At 37.0% G+C, this 13,294-nt stretch overlaps 1 protein-coding gene across 7 annotated transcripts in view; it reads left to right on the forward strand.

Moving 5' to 3' along the window:
- The window catches only part of ARMC8 (armadillo repeat containing 8), a 105,214-nt gene that overhangs the window by 60,889 nt on the left and 31,031 nt on the right, over positions 1-13,294 (forward strand). The window lies entirely within an intron of this gene.

Genomic DNA, 13,294 nt, shown 5'->3' on the forward strand with positions numbered 1-13,294 from the left:
GATAAAAATCAATTCTAGCACTGTGAAGCTTCAGACACCTTGAAAGACCTAACACTAGAATTGTAAATGTTATTTATGGAAATACTTTCCAATGCCATTGAGAAATTCAAATCTCTATTGTATATTGTTCTTTGATATGTGGCTTAGTTATGTTTTGATTTTTTTTTTGCTACTGTGCAAGTTCGATGTGAATAAAATCTTTGTGGAATAATGATTTTATGTTTAGTGAGTGGTCATCTGAATTTTCCAGCTCCCAAAAAATGTGTCACTGCTATAGCACCTTATGTTATTACAGCCTAGTCCAACACTGAGCTCATGTTCTTTATGAGGATAGTTCTAAGCAGGGAGTAAAGTATTGTGGTAAGCTCTGATCTGGCTCCCTCCACAAACCAAAAGCCTGGAGCTTACTACTCAAAAAAAAACCATGTATAATCTAATAAATTATAAACAAGGCTTTTAGGAACATCGTAAATTAATTCATATGTTCTGTCTTGATGAGCCATAGCAGAGAGAGCACATTGTGCATTATTTACTGAATGTGGCAGTTTACTAAATCTCCCCATCTTGCATTGGTATTTTAAGGAGCCCTGTGAGAGAAATCACAAGGTATTGGGGCTTTAACATGATTTAGAGAAGTACTTTGGGCTTGTAGAAAGAGAAGTATGGAATTAACTGTAGGTTTATTGAAATAAATTGTACCATTCTTGGAGAAAATTGAAATTAATAGCAGTAAGATCTGTAAGATCAGATATGTAAGTAGCTTTGCTTTAAAATCAGTTCAGAAAACACAACTAAGCTGAATGTTTTCCATGTACCTCAATTTAGTTCCGTTAACAAGATGTTTTTGACTTGAAGTGTTCTAGTAAATATCTATGAAAATCCTTTTTGACACCTCTAAGCTTTCATTTGTAAACTGTTACTTCAAGGCAAACATACTAGTGATATGATTTTACCTATGTCTAATCATGATTTATGAATGTTGTTGTTCATATATTTCATTCAGTTTAGGTACCTGGTATACTGCAAGGGAAGAGGCTTTTATGGCAATTCATATAGATAAAATATTTTTTTAAAATTGACATGGACTGTATAACTTAAACCATCCCAAAACAAATCATTATGTATTTATCAGGGCCCAATGGAAAGAGGAGAGGTATTTTACCCAGTCTTTTAGCTGAAGAAGGCCATGCCATGGACTGAAAGGGAGATAGATAGATGGACCATAATGGGGGGAAATAGGATGTCCATTTGTACTTCTTTGTACTTTTTTGTTAATAAACTATTGTTTTGGAATTAATGACTTTAATTTGTGATATCGTGTTCTAGAAATACAACGTAACAGTCTGATGATCGGTAGTTTATTAAAACTTGTATTTATAATGTGTATAATTTCCTGGTAAGGCTAATCCTGATAATTTCTGTAGAAAGATAACAAATAAAGAATAAGTTATAATTATTATAGTTTTTTTTGTGTGCTGAAGAAAAGATACTATAGTATGCCTGTGTAATGGGGATTATATAGAGTTTTTAGGAACATTTAATTTCTGGGAAATCAAGTGAATAATTTATAGTTCATAGCAACTACTGAAGAGAGAAATTGTAAATTGGAAAATATAAAGTAATTTTGTGATAAAATCTGCATGAAAACGGTTCTTAGGAGTGGAGAATTTTTATTTTCAGTGTATAAAAATGATAAATGTTAACTCTTCCTTTGAATGCGTTTATTTCTATTCTATTTTTGTTGAAATAATTATTTGGATAGATTTTTATTTACTTTCTCCATGAAATATTTATTTACCTTTTACACTTCTGCCTTAACTTTGATTGTATTTCTGTTTTTGGTGTAGATTCTTGAAGTACAATGTTTATTATTGTTTTATTTTTTAATGCAATTTTTATACTTGCCAAGATGGAATTTCAGTTTACTGAGTTGATGAGTGGACAATCTCTGAAAGAAATTTCAAAGCCTGTAGACCTATTTCCACCCCCATCCCTCACCCCACCCCCCAGCCAAACAGAAGGCTTATTTATTCCAGGATAAAAGTATGAAATGTTCAGTTGGTCTGCCCTTTAAATTGAAAATGGTAATGTAATTCAATAAATATAGGAAGTAACATATATCTCATTGCCCTATTATGACCAGTTAAGGGAATGAGGCAAAAGGAATAGAAAACTAGAGCAAAGAGATAGAGACAGTGAGAGGTATACACAGCAGTAAAGGAGAAAGATACAAGCCTCCTCTCTTCATGGAATTATGGCTCTATCTTATTGCTTGTAAAGACTTCAAAAGGCCTGCTGTGATTTCATTTCTTAATAGCTTCTCTCTGGGCCACACAAAATTAAGCTGAAGACTGAATATGACCTGTAGGTCAGAGATTTACCACTCCTGCTTTGAAGCAGTGTTAGTGTGTTCCCATTAAAAGAAACCAACTGTATAACAGTCCCTGGAACCTAATAAGCACTCAATAAATATTGTTGAGTGGATACAGAGAGATAAATATGGAAATGAAAATGCGGAAATCATACACAGAGTGATATTTCCTTTAATACACCTGGATCTTTCTGTATCCTTCTGTGCAGAGCAAAGTTGGTCTCCTAATTCCTAGCTTGGCATCCTTTATCACTCTGTGGCATAGGTACAAATTTCCTGATTTCCTGTGGTGTCCTGTCAGTGAAAGGGTGGAAAGAGTCCTGCGGTGAAAGTGGAGAACATTACCATTGGCTGTGACATGAAAAGGGAGAAGAAGCCCAAGAAAAGATGAAGGACCACTCACCTTGACAACAGATGTGGCCTGGCCATATTAAACTTAGAATAATTCAAGGATTTTGGTTAGGGAAAGCAAGGGCAGAGCAGGAGTTAAGAGCTTGGTGAAAGAAGGGTCCAGAGCACATTAGCAGTAACTGCACTGACAGAAATGCCAGGTAAAAATTAGCTGTAATCTCTGCCGCAGGGAAAGTCTATAGTTTCTAATGGTAGTCTTTACCACATAGTAATGCTGACTGAGAAGCATGAGTTCAGTTAATGGGACAGTAACAAAGAAGTTAAGACAACTAACAAATTATTTTAAGTACTGGCATCTCAATCAAAACCCCAGTCAGTTGGCTAAGTCATGCAGAGGCAGCAGTGGCAAATTACAGCAGGCCTATAATTGTGAGGCCCATTGTTTTATAACAAAGAATTGCTTTTTTGAAGACCATCACTTGATTGGTACCTGTTGATCATCAATTAGGTTGGAAATTTAAAAGGATGGTCTCTCTTTTACTTTCTTCAAGCAGCTTGCAGAATTTATCAGAAATAGCTAGGAAGTGTAAATTGAGGAAAATTAGAAATTTTAAATATAAATTAAAATTCAAGGAAATTAATAAACTTAACAGGATGTTATTTTTATTTTTGATAAAAATAAAACATATTACAAATGTAAATGTAGTACTTATTGTAGCCTTTGCTCCTTTGAGATATCTGACTAATGGAGCTTTTCAGAAAGCTTTGCTCTTGGATTTTGAGTACTTACATTTTAGCTGGAGATCCCTTTTGAGGAACTAGAATGTAAGCTCCATGAGGGCAGGGATTTTTTGTATTTTGTTCCTCACTGTATTCCCAGCATCTACAATACTATGGGGTGCATAGTTGGCACTTACCAATATTTGAAGAATGAATGGATGAATGGACAAATGCATATTTGAACTATATTGCAAAATTGCATTGTTAAGCACTATTAATTGTGTTATGGGCCTGTCTGCATTAAGAACTTTCATAACTTTGCTAGCAATTTTACGGGTATGTGAAGAGAGGAGATTTAAAATAGAGGAAACCTACATCTGATCACATAGGCAAGGGGTTTCACTATACTTAGCATAGAGAAAATGTAGGAAATTCCCATTTTCAAGAGGCAGACAATACCAAGGGCATGTCTTCCACTAATTTGATGTAGGTCAAAGAGAATATGTTTTATGGTATGGTACTTGTTTAATTTTGAAATAATTTTTACCATTATTTCTGAGTTTTTTTCCTTTTTAAATGTATGATTTTTAAAAATTTATAGCATTCACAAGTGTGAATCTGGACCAGATTTTTTCCCCTAGGGATAAAAGTATGATTTGGTTTATAGAAATTAGGCTGACTGTAAGGAATCAACCTATTCTATAAAGTGATATACACCTGTATAAAATATTCTCAATTAATGAATGCCAGAGTTTTATGAAAATCATAATTAGTGAAGGTCAGTAACTTAATTCAATTCTGCGTAGATTGATTGAACTGCCTACATTATATAAACAATGTCAGGTCGGTGGAGGGAGGGGGAAAACAGTAAGGTGAGATAAAGAGGAATAAAGACACAGCCTTAATACTCAGCATTTATAATAAAACCTCAGTAAGTCAGAGGAAAGTAAGGAATGGCCAGTAAGAATTTGCTAGGGGCTCAAAGAATTATTTGGAACCAATTAAAATGGACATGGTGATATCAATGGAGCAGTCCTTGAATCAATTTGGAAATTAATAATTTAATATTTTAATGTTTTCTAAATGCCTTTTCTTTTATATCTTCAAGAATTGATAACATAAAATCTTAAAGTTTTACTCCTTGGCGGGGGCGGGGGATGCCTGTGGAACAGTCACAGTGGTTTGTACATGACGTGTGTGAAGAAGGTAGCGAAGCGTGAGATGTTTTTTTCTTTTTAAACTGAACAATTGTTTTTTCCTGGACAATTTTTTTGAGAAGTACAGGGAGAAAAAAATAAGAAAAGAAAAGGAAAACAAAGAAGAATGAGAATTTTTCTACTCTCTTGTTCCTAGCAAAGGAAGTTATATCTACAGGGACATTGTGAGGATGAGCTCTAATGTATTTAAAATGTTTAGCATGGTGCCTGTAGGTGCTCAGTAAATCGAAGCATTTATTAGACTATCTTAAATAACTTCATTGGAAGATTAAAAATAAATATATATTTTTAAGTATTGGGAGAAAAGCTGAACAGTGTTGGGGCATAAATAAAGACGGTTTACAGTGAAGACAGTGATTTTATGCTATAAATTTCCAAGACTACTAGTTATTCCTTCTAGTAAAAAGAATATTTATACTTCAGAAGCATCAGCTCTTTTTTTTAGTTTATCTCTTATTAAAATGACAAGATGTCTTCTTACTCTTATAATTATATTTTAAAATATATTTAAAATACTTGTTTTCAAAACTCTTTGTTGCTGTAGTATACCCTCTGAAGCACCAAATATAATATTGCTTTTCTTGGAGTTAAATAGAATATACACTATAAATCAATAATTTGTTAGTATCATAAGTAGTAGATGTCTTGAGAAAAGTAAGGAGGCCAAATTCTGTCTAACGTTGTTTATCTAAGTATTACTTATTACTGTCTGTGGTTGCCATAGATGTCATTTCTCCAAAGGGTCATCATTCATATGAAACCATATCTCAAATACATGTGTTCAAATTTTGAACAAATGTAAATCTCTTATGTTTTAGAAGTTACACGATTTTAAAGTATATTTGTAAATTTAGGTCAGTTTTTCTTAACATCTTTCCGCTATCTCAAAAACTTGATAAGCACTTCACTTTGAACATTTTAATCATTTGTTATAGCTTGATTTTTATTACTAGTTGGTCTTCTCTGTAACAGTATAATTGTACCACGAATTTATAGTTTAAAACATTTTGTGAAGTTCAGTAATTCTAAATGATCATTTTAAAGGTACACTGTCAAAATTCTGTATTTGTCTCTGCCGTGAAATCAGGCAGATGCAAAAAATTCTTTCTGAGCCTTAGTCTACATGTTGAAACAAATGCCTTGAACATTTTGAAGGTTTTCGACGGTACCACAGAAGTAGCACCCTTCAGGACTTGGTTCTGCTACTGAATAACAACAAATTCATTCAGAATTCAGAATTCCTTGACTTAATCTGTGGTTAAATTGTTAGTTATCGTCTGAAAGCTAATCTACCAAAGAATTTTAAATGAACTCTGCAACATTGATTCATGATGGTAAGTATTTTTAAAGAGTTCACCATGACAGGACCAGGTTTTGCCACTTGCCCACAGTATTGAGACCCTTGGCCTTCAGCATACTGAAAGAAGCAAACCTGGGAGTGATAATGCTATATACAGAATAGAGGTATTTATAAAATCAAGTAATGAACTTATATTTCAGAGTTTCATTAAATGGAGACATAAAATTGAGTGTTTTACTGTTATTTGTGGTATTGTAGTTGCATAAATCATTGAATTATACTTCTTGTTCTTTTTTTAAAATAGGAAGTACAGATTGATTGTTTCATTAGTTATTTACAATCTAAGACAGGTGATTATAAACCAAGAAATGGGCTAAAATATGGTCTATATTAGATCTATAGAACTAAAATTAGTGACTTAGTTGGATTTTCAAGAATTTTCTATCTGGAAATGAATGAAATGTTTGGGATGATAAAATTTGTGGAGTAGTAGACCTTGAGAAGATTGAGTTTGTGATGAAGAACCAGAACCAGTGCTACACTCTTTCCTGTGATTAAAATGCTAGCACAGGAGTCAGCAAACTATATCCTGTGGGTACTTATTACCTATGTAATTATCCTGTAGCGTGTGAGCTAAAAATGGATTTTGCATTTTTAAATGGTTGGAGGAAGAAAACTGAAAGAAGAAGAATATTTCCTGACGTATGAAAAGTAAATTAAATTCAAATTTGTGTCCATAAAGTTTTTCTCTCTTCATCTTTTTTCAGCTTTATTGAGGTATAATTGACAAAATGTCTATCAAGTTTTATTGGAATATAGCCATGTTGATTTGTTTATGTGTTGCCTGTGTCTGTTTTGCACTACAGTGGCAGGTTGAGATGTTGGCTGCACAATCACAAGGCCCACAAAGCCTAAAATATTTACTATCTGGCCCTTTGCAGAAAAACTTTGCCCACCCTGTGCGAAAACTGCATAGCTTAAACAGAAACGACCATAAACCAGTTTGATGAAAAACTGCATTTCCCACTTGCCTCTTTGTACTGAACTATAGAAAGAAATGGGACCCTACCAAAGCCCAGGATCGGGGGTGGGGCGCGGAGATGCGTTGTCTGACTTCCTGAAAGAGAGGCATTATCAAGTGTTGACAGTATAACACTGTCACTGGATTCTTTCCTATATGCCGATTCCCTTGTTTGAATGATTTTGGCATGTGACAGAACCCAGACAAATTGGGTAATAACTATGGCTTTTGGTTATGGTAGGAAATCTTAGATTCTGTGTATTGATTAGCAGAGTTGCCAGAATAAGATTTTTCACCATGCCAATGAGAAAAATTAAGATCCAGTTCCCTTATTAAGCAAATATCCATTCAGCCTTTGCTATATACAAAGCCTTGTGTTAGGTGGTATGGGGGCATGTAAAAGGCATGTAATTTAGGTATTTACATCAAGAGATAATCTGTTTGGGAAACCAAATTTAACAGAACTACCATTTATTGAGCACTTACTGTGTGCTGGGCACTGTGCTGATAATCAGCGTTAGCACATTATCTCCCTTAAACCTTACACAACCTTGTAAGATAGCTGTTGCAGATCAGGAAACAAGTGATTTGACCAAGACCACCCAGCTAATAAGTGATAGCCCCTGCATCGTATCCCAGTCTCTCTGACTCCAAAGCCTTTGCTGTTAACCACTTCATTACTTTACTCATGTAGAATTAAATGCCATTACTAGAGCCAAATTATGATATGAAATGGCAAGAAGTGTCACTGGAGAATGTGTGATAGTGTGAAGTAGTGCTATGAATTCAGAAAACTTAATAGTTTGTATTAAGTGTTTGCAAAGCATCAGATTCAGAAAATGTGTCTTTTCTCTCACACAGTTTTTGGTACAAAGTGGATAATGAGATGCTTTAATCATGTCCATTTATTCATCTGGCATTTATGATACACCTCCTCCTTTGTGCCCAGGAATGAAGCAGAAGACTAGTGTGTACTTGTGGGAGCTTACAATTTAAAGCAACTAAGGAATGAGACACTAAATTGCTGTGTAGTAATTCCAGGGCCTTGGGTGTGTATAAAAAGTCTCATCTGCATTGAAAGCCAGTTTTGCCGTGTCCACCCAAATATGATTAAAATAAGGCTATAATTGAAGCCCATTTATATACTATAAAGAAGTTTACTTAAAAGCATTCTCACCTTTTCCTTCCAAGGTATTAAGGAATGAAAGATCTCCGTATCTGTCTTCCTTCTGCATAATTGGAAATGTTTTTCTAAGGCCACTATCTTGACATGATTACACTGTAAATTAATGTTCTGGAAAGGAAGCATCCAGAGTTAATGATGTCATTTCAGAATTTTATTTTGTAGACAGCTTCCTTATGGAGTAGATTTAAACTTGAGGCAGCATTTTGAAATCTTCTTTTAGTAGTTATCTCTTATCAAGCTGTAATGTTCATAACTGGAATGTAAGCTCCATAAAAGCAGTACTTGGTAGATACTATGCTTGTATTTATTGAGTAAATTGTGTATGTCTGGACATTAGAATTCAGCCAGCCAACCTGTAGGGTAATTAAGACTACAGGTCTTACACAAAGCTGTGGCGTGCACAGCTTTGTGTAGAGTAGGGGCTGAGCGGGGCCGTCGTGTTGCACAGTTCTTAGGGCAGTGCATCATTCAGATCCCTGGCAAACAGTAAGAGATGGAAGGGAAGTTTCTAGTTCTGTTGTTTGAATAGTCACTTATAATGGTTTTATTTATGTGCTAAAATAAAAGTGTAAATCAGCAGCTGTTTAGGTTCCATTCTGCCATAAAGCTAATGGTTGAACTTTAAAAATTGAACTCTTATATGTAGAGAAATATTTTTTTGATAGAGGAAGTGTTGATTTATTTTTAGACATTATAAGTATTTCTCACACACTGTGTTTATATTTTTGGTTTTAGGAGAAGGACAGGTTGGGCCAAGAGAGTTCTCCCACTTTTCCCTAAAGTGTAGAAAAGTTTAGAACTTTGAGTTTTTCTTCTAAGCATTTAACATAAATGAAGTTTCCCAGCTATTAAGAAGGTAAAAAAGGTCCTGAGGTAGAAATTACAAAATACCACTTAAAGAGGCTTAAAAGCAAGAATGAAATATAGAAGCTTAAAAACAGGCCCACCCTAAGAACCCCCTCCCCTTTGTCCTCCACTCCTAAAGTGAGGTGATACTGCTCCGAGGCTTAGACCTGCAGGAGAGCTTAGGTGTTAATTTAGTTCAGTGCCTTCAAGAGAAAGGACCAAAAGGAGACCCTGCAGATCAACTCTTACGATGTTTTGTTTTTCAATTTCTCTGGCTAAGATGTTACAGAAAAACCCAAACGAAGTTTTGGGCCAACCCAGTATTTCTCCCAACCCCCTGTCTCCCAAGATTGTGGAGTTAGAGAAGTCTGGTATGAATGTGGGTATAAAGAGCTATAAAAGACTGAGAGAAGGGAAGAAATGCTTTGTAAAATGTTTACTGAGACTCCAGAATATAATGTTTTGATCAGTGATCTGTCCTAAGAGAAGCTGTGATCTTCTAGGAAAAAAAAAAAAAAAAAGAGCCTCTGGTAAAAACTACCCTCTATTTTTTAAATATTTGCTAGAGGAAAATGTCAGAAAATCTTAAATTGGAGCAGTGGCAAAGATACGACATAGGATAGGCTGTGGTTGGGAAAACCTGCAGTTCTCATCCAGAGCAGATGGGGCTTGTGGCCTGAGAACAGTAGAATATTAGTTCTATTTAGCTGGTATCTGCTGAAGCTAGATCCTGATTTTAGAATGGAGATCAGATTATAAGGGAATTGAATTTAAAAGTCAGTGGAACTCACTCTGGTGGTTTCTTCACAGTGTTTTCTTAACTTTTCTTCATTGACTTGCATCCTCTCTGACCTTTGGCGTTTATACTCCAACCCAAGCTGAATGGTTGATTTGTCACTTTTCTCTCTTGTAAGTCCTGTGAGTTGTACCTTTTCTTTTTCCCTTGTCAGTCCAGTTTATTAATGGTGACCTCTCTTGCCTTTTACAATATATGCTAATCTTTTTTGGCCTAGGATGTCAGTATATAATATGTAGTTCGCACAACACTGCTGACTTTTTAAGTTCTCTTCTTTCCTCATTTTCAAATTCAGCCCTCAACTTAGTTACTAAGGCTAAGCAAAAATCTTATCCTTAAGCGCAATGAGTAGAAAGGACCTCACACTGGAAGTAAGAAAACCAGGTGGAGCCCCAGCTCTGCCTCAGATTTGCCTAGAGAACCTGGACCAGTGACTTAATCTTTCTGAATTTCAAAGACCTCATTGTCAACTAAAGAAGTTGGATGAGTTTATTTCTAAGACCTCTGTAGATTTTAACATTATTCAACTAAAAATTAACAGCCATAAATGCATTTAGTTCTTTCAGAGAGTTGTATCTGCTGCCATTAACACCATGCAGAAGAATGCAGAAAGAGGATTGGTTTCCCAGTTGAACTTGTTTAGGAGCAAGCACTGCAGCTGCCCTTGCTTGATTCATGAAAGGCCATGTGCTCTTCGGGGTTTTTGTTTTGCTTTGTTTTAATAAAGGGGACATGGCATGAGGATGTACTCAGGAATTATAAATATTAAGTGCTCAAGCATTTCCATGATATGCATGGCAGCATATCCTTAAGTATTCTGTGGCAAAATCAGAATGGTCACATCCTAAAACCTAGGAAAGTTGGTTTTCCATTTTTAGGAATAGATCCCTCCCCAGTACCTTACCAATGCTACTCAGTCAACCAGATCAGCTGGCTGTATGTGTTTATCTCACTCTAGTGTTTACTTTGTTATCTCTTAACCCTTCTCCTTCCTCCCAGCCTCTACCTCATTTCCAAAGCCAATCGACTGCACTGTCATCCGATCTTGTGTTCATAGGGCTCGTCTTTAAAAAAGATAAGTTAGATGAGGAGCTGGACCTTAAGTAAGTGGCCCCAAGTAGGAAAGACTCAAGTGTGTGCCCTGAGGACCCATCGACATTGACACTTACGAAACTGAAGCATTGCCATCTACACCTAACAGGTTCAGGACTCTTGTAGATCCTTTTTCCTTGCCACACCTACTCTTTCTTCCTGACCTCCTTGTGCTACACTCTGCTTGGCTGCTTAGTCCTTGCTGCTTTAACTAGACTTTCTGGATTTGGTACCTTATCATCTTAGATCTTAGATGGCTGCCTCTCCTGACTTACCAGGTTTGATTCCAGGTCTTCACTCTTTCTGGAGAGTTCTGTCGTGTTATCCTCTGTTGGAACTCTTTCTAGGAACCTTTCACAAAAGCCCCTTTGGAATTAAATTGTGTTTGCCTGGCCATTGTGCACATTAGCATAAGTAATTGACATTAAGAAAATCCAGCTCCCTTGACTCCGAGCCCACCTGCTTTGAGTTGTCTGAGAAGTTCGGTGACACCACTAAGAATCTGCCTGGTTTCAGTTTCCACATCTTCTGCTTGATCTGGTTTCATCACAGTTCAGAGTCCACTCTGAAGTTTGTAGTACCTGGAAAATGCTTCATCCTGGGTCTTGCTGGAAGAATAGCCGTGTCTTGTCTTTCTGTCTGTTTGTTTGTTTGTTTTAACTCTGTAATCCTTCATTTCTTCAGTTTTCTGAGGAAGAGATGGTGTATGACGTGGCCACAACTTAATTATGGATCCACTAGTGCTCATGGAGGGCTAGGGAATTCCCTTTTAAGCTAAGGCCACCTTTATCTTGTTAACATTCCCATGTGTGCCATGAACCTCTGCCTTAGGATTATCTGGGTTCTGCATTTTCCACATGACCCTCTAGGCTGACTACCCTTCTCTCCCCCAGGCTGTAGGGATCTCCTGTCCCAAGACAGGGGCCTCAGATGCTGTTCCAGTAGATCTTCATCTACTCCTACAAGAGCTGCAATGTCAGAGACAGAAAGCTTAGCAAAAGCATGTAGTTACGAAGACACCAGCAGAGAGGTACACAGCACCTAGTCCATTGACCTAAAGTGTGGTCAGTTTAGGGTACAGCATGTTTTATGTGATTTAATTCTATAGTTAAATGTACAAACCAGTCCTCTAAAAGAGCAGAGATAGAGAGATGGCTCCTCCACTCTGAGGATTCAGTCCACTACTGATATTCCTGCCGGCCAGGCACAGTGTCTGTGTATCTCTCTCTGTCTCTGTCTCCCTCTTTTATAGCAGATTCAACAAGCTATGCCGCAGGGCATATTTGCTGAGCTATGGCTGAGGAATCTCCAGCAAGAATCATGAGGCACAACAACTTCAAGCCCCACTTGGCATTGCTCTTATATCCTGGAAAGACCTAAAGATCCTTTGCGGGGGCTAGGACTTGGCTGTCCATTATTATCAAGGCTTTACAGCACGGTACTGGGGTCGTTGAAAATGTGTTTTACTGTACTTGGCTTTCCAACCCCAGATCTGAGAAGCTATCTAGTGCTCTGTTAGACCTTCATGTGGGTTAGAGGGCTATGGCAGCGTCCACTGCCAATTCCTTCCCAGCTGACCTGAAAATTTTTTCTGTGGATTTGATTCCAAACCTTTCCCTACCTCCTAATCACATTTTTATCCTCATTTTGGTTAGTGTACTCACTATAATTCTCCTTTTATCCCTGCACAGGCACTCTCAGTAGCCTCAAGGCTACAGTTGCGGTTAGATCATGTTGCTCCTTCACATAGCCTCTTAGGATACTCTTCTGGATTAGAATCCTAGATTCATTTCACGTTCTGATTTTGCATTATTTTCACCCACTTGCTCCCTGACTGATATCTTGATGGAGAAAGTAGATCAGACACTCAATTAGTGTGCTTTCTGGAAACCTAGTAGCGTTACTGGAGTTCCTCCATGACGAATTTAGTTGCAAATCTGGGCCTCCTCCTGCAGATATTTTGATAGACCGTGACCTGTAGTCTGAAGGGAATATACTTCCAGATAGCCCTACTGTTTTATATCCTAAATCGGGAGAAAAGTTCTCCAGCCACCTTATAGCCCTCCTCCAGCCCAAAGTGTCAGCCACCACACCCCCAAGAAACTTGAGAGAAAGCTCAAAGCTCCACTCTGTGTCGCAGTGACTGGCCACTAACATAGTTCTCCAGTGTCCTCTGGCCTGAGCCAGAACATTCTCTGGTAAGGTCACTAATGGCCACTTGCCAGCCTATAGTAAAACTCCCATTCTTGAGAATGGATGTTTTTCCTACTTACCCTTTGTGCTTATTTCACTCTGTTTGCCTTAAGCCCCATGGCCTGTGTCAGCTCTTGCTGACATAGATTCAAGTGGCATAGCACTTGAACAGTTAATTGCACTTGCTTGTTCAACACTGTA

Source organism: Balaenoptera physalus, assembly GCF_965194825.1.
Source record: "Balaenoptera physalus genome assembly, chromosome: 4".
NCBI classification, from domain to species: Eukaryota; Metazoa; Chordata; class Mammalia; order Artiodactyla; family Balaenopteridae; genus Balaenoptera; species Balaenoptera physalus.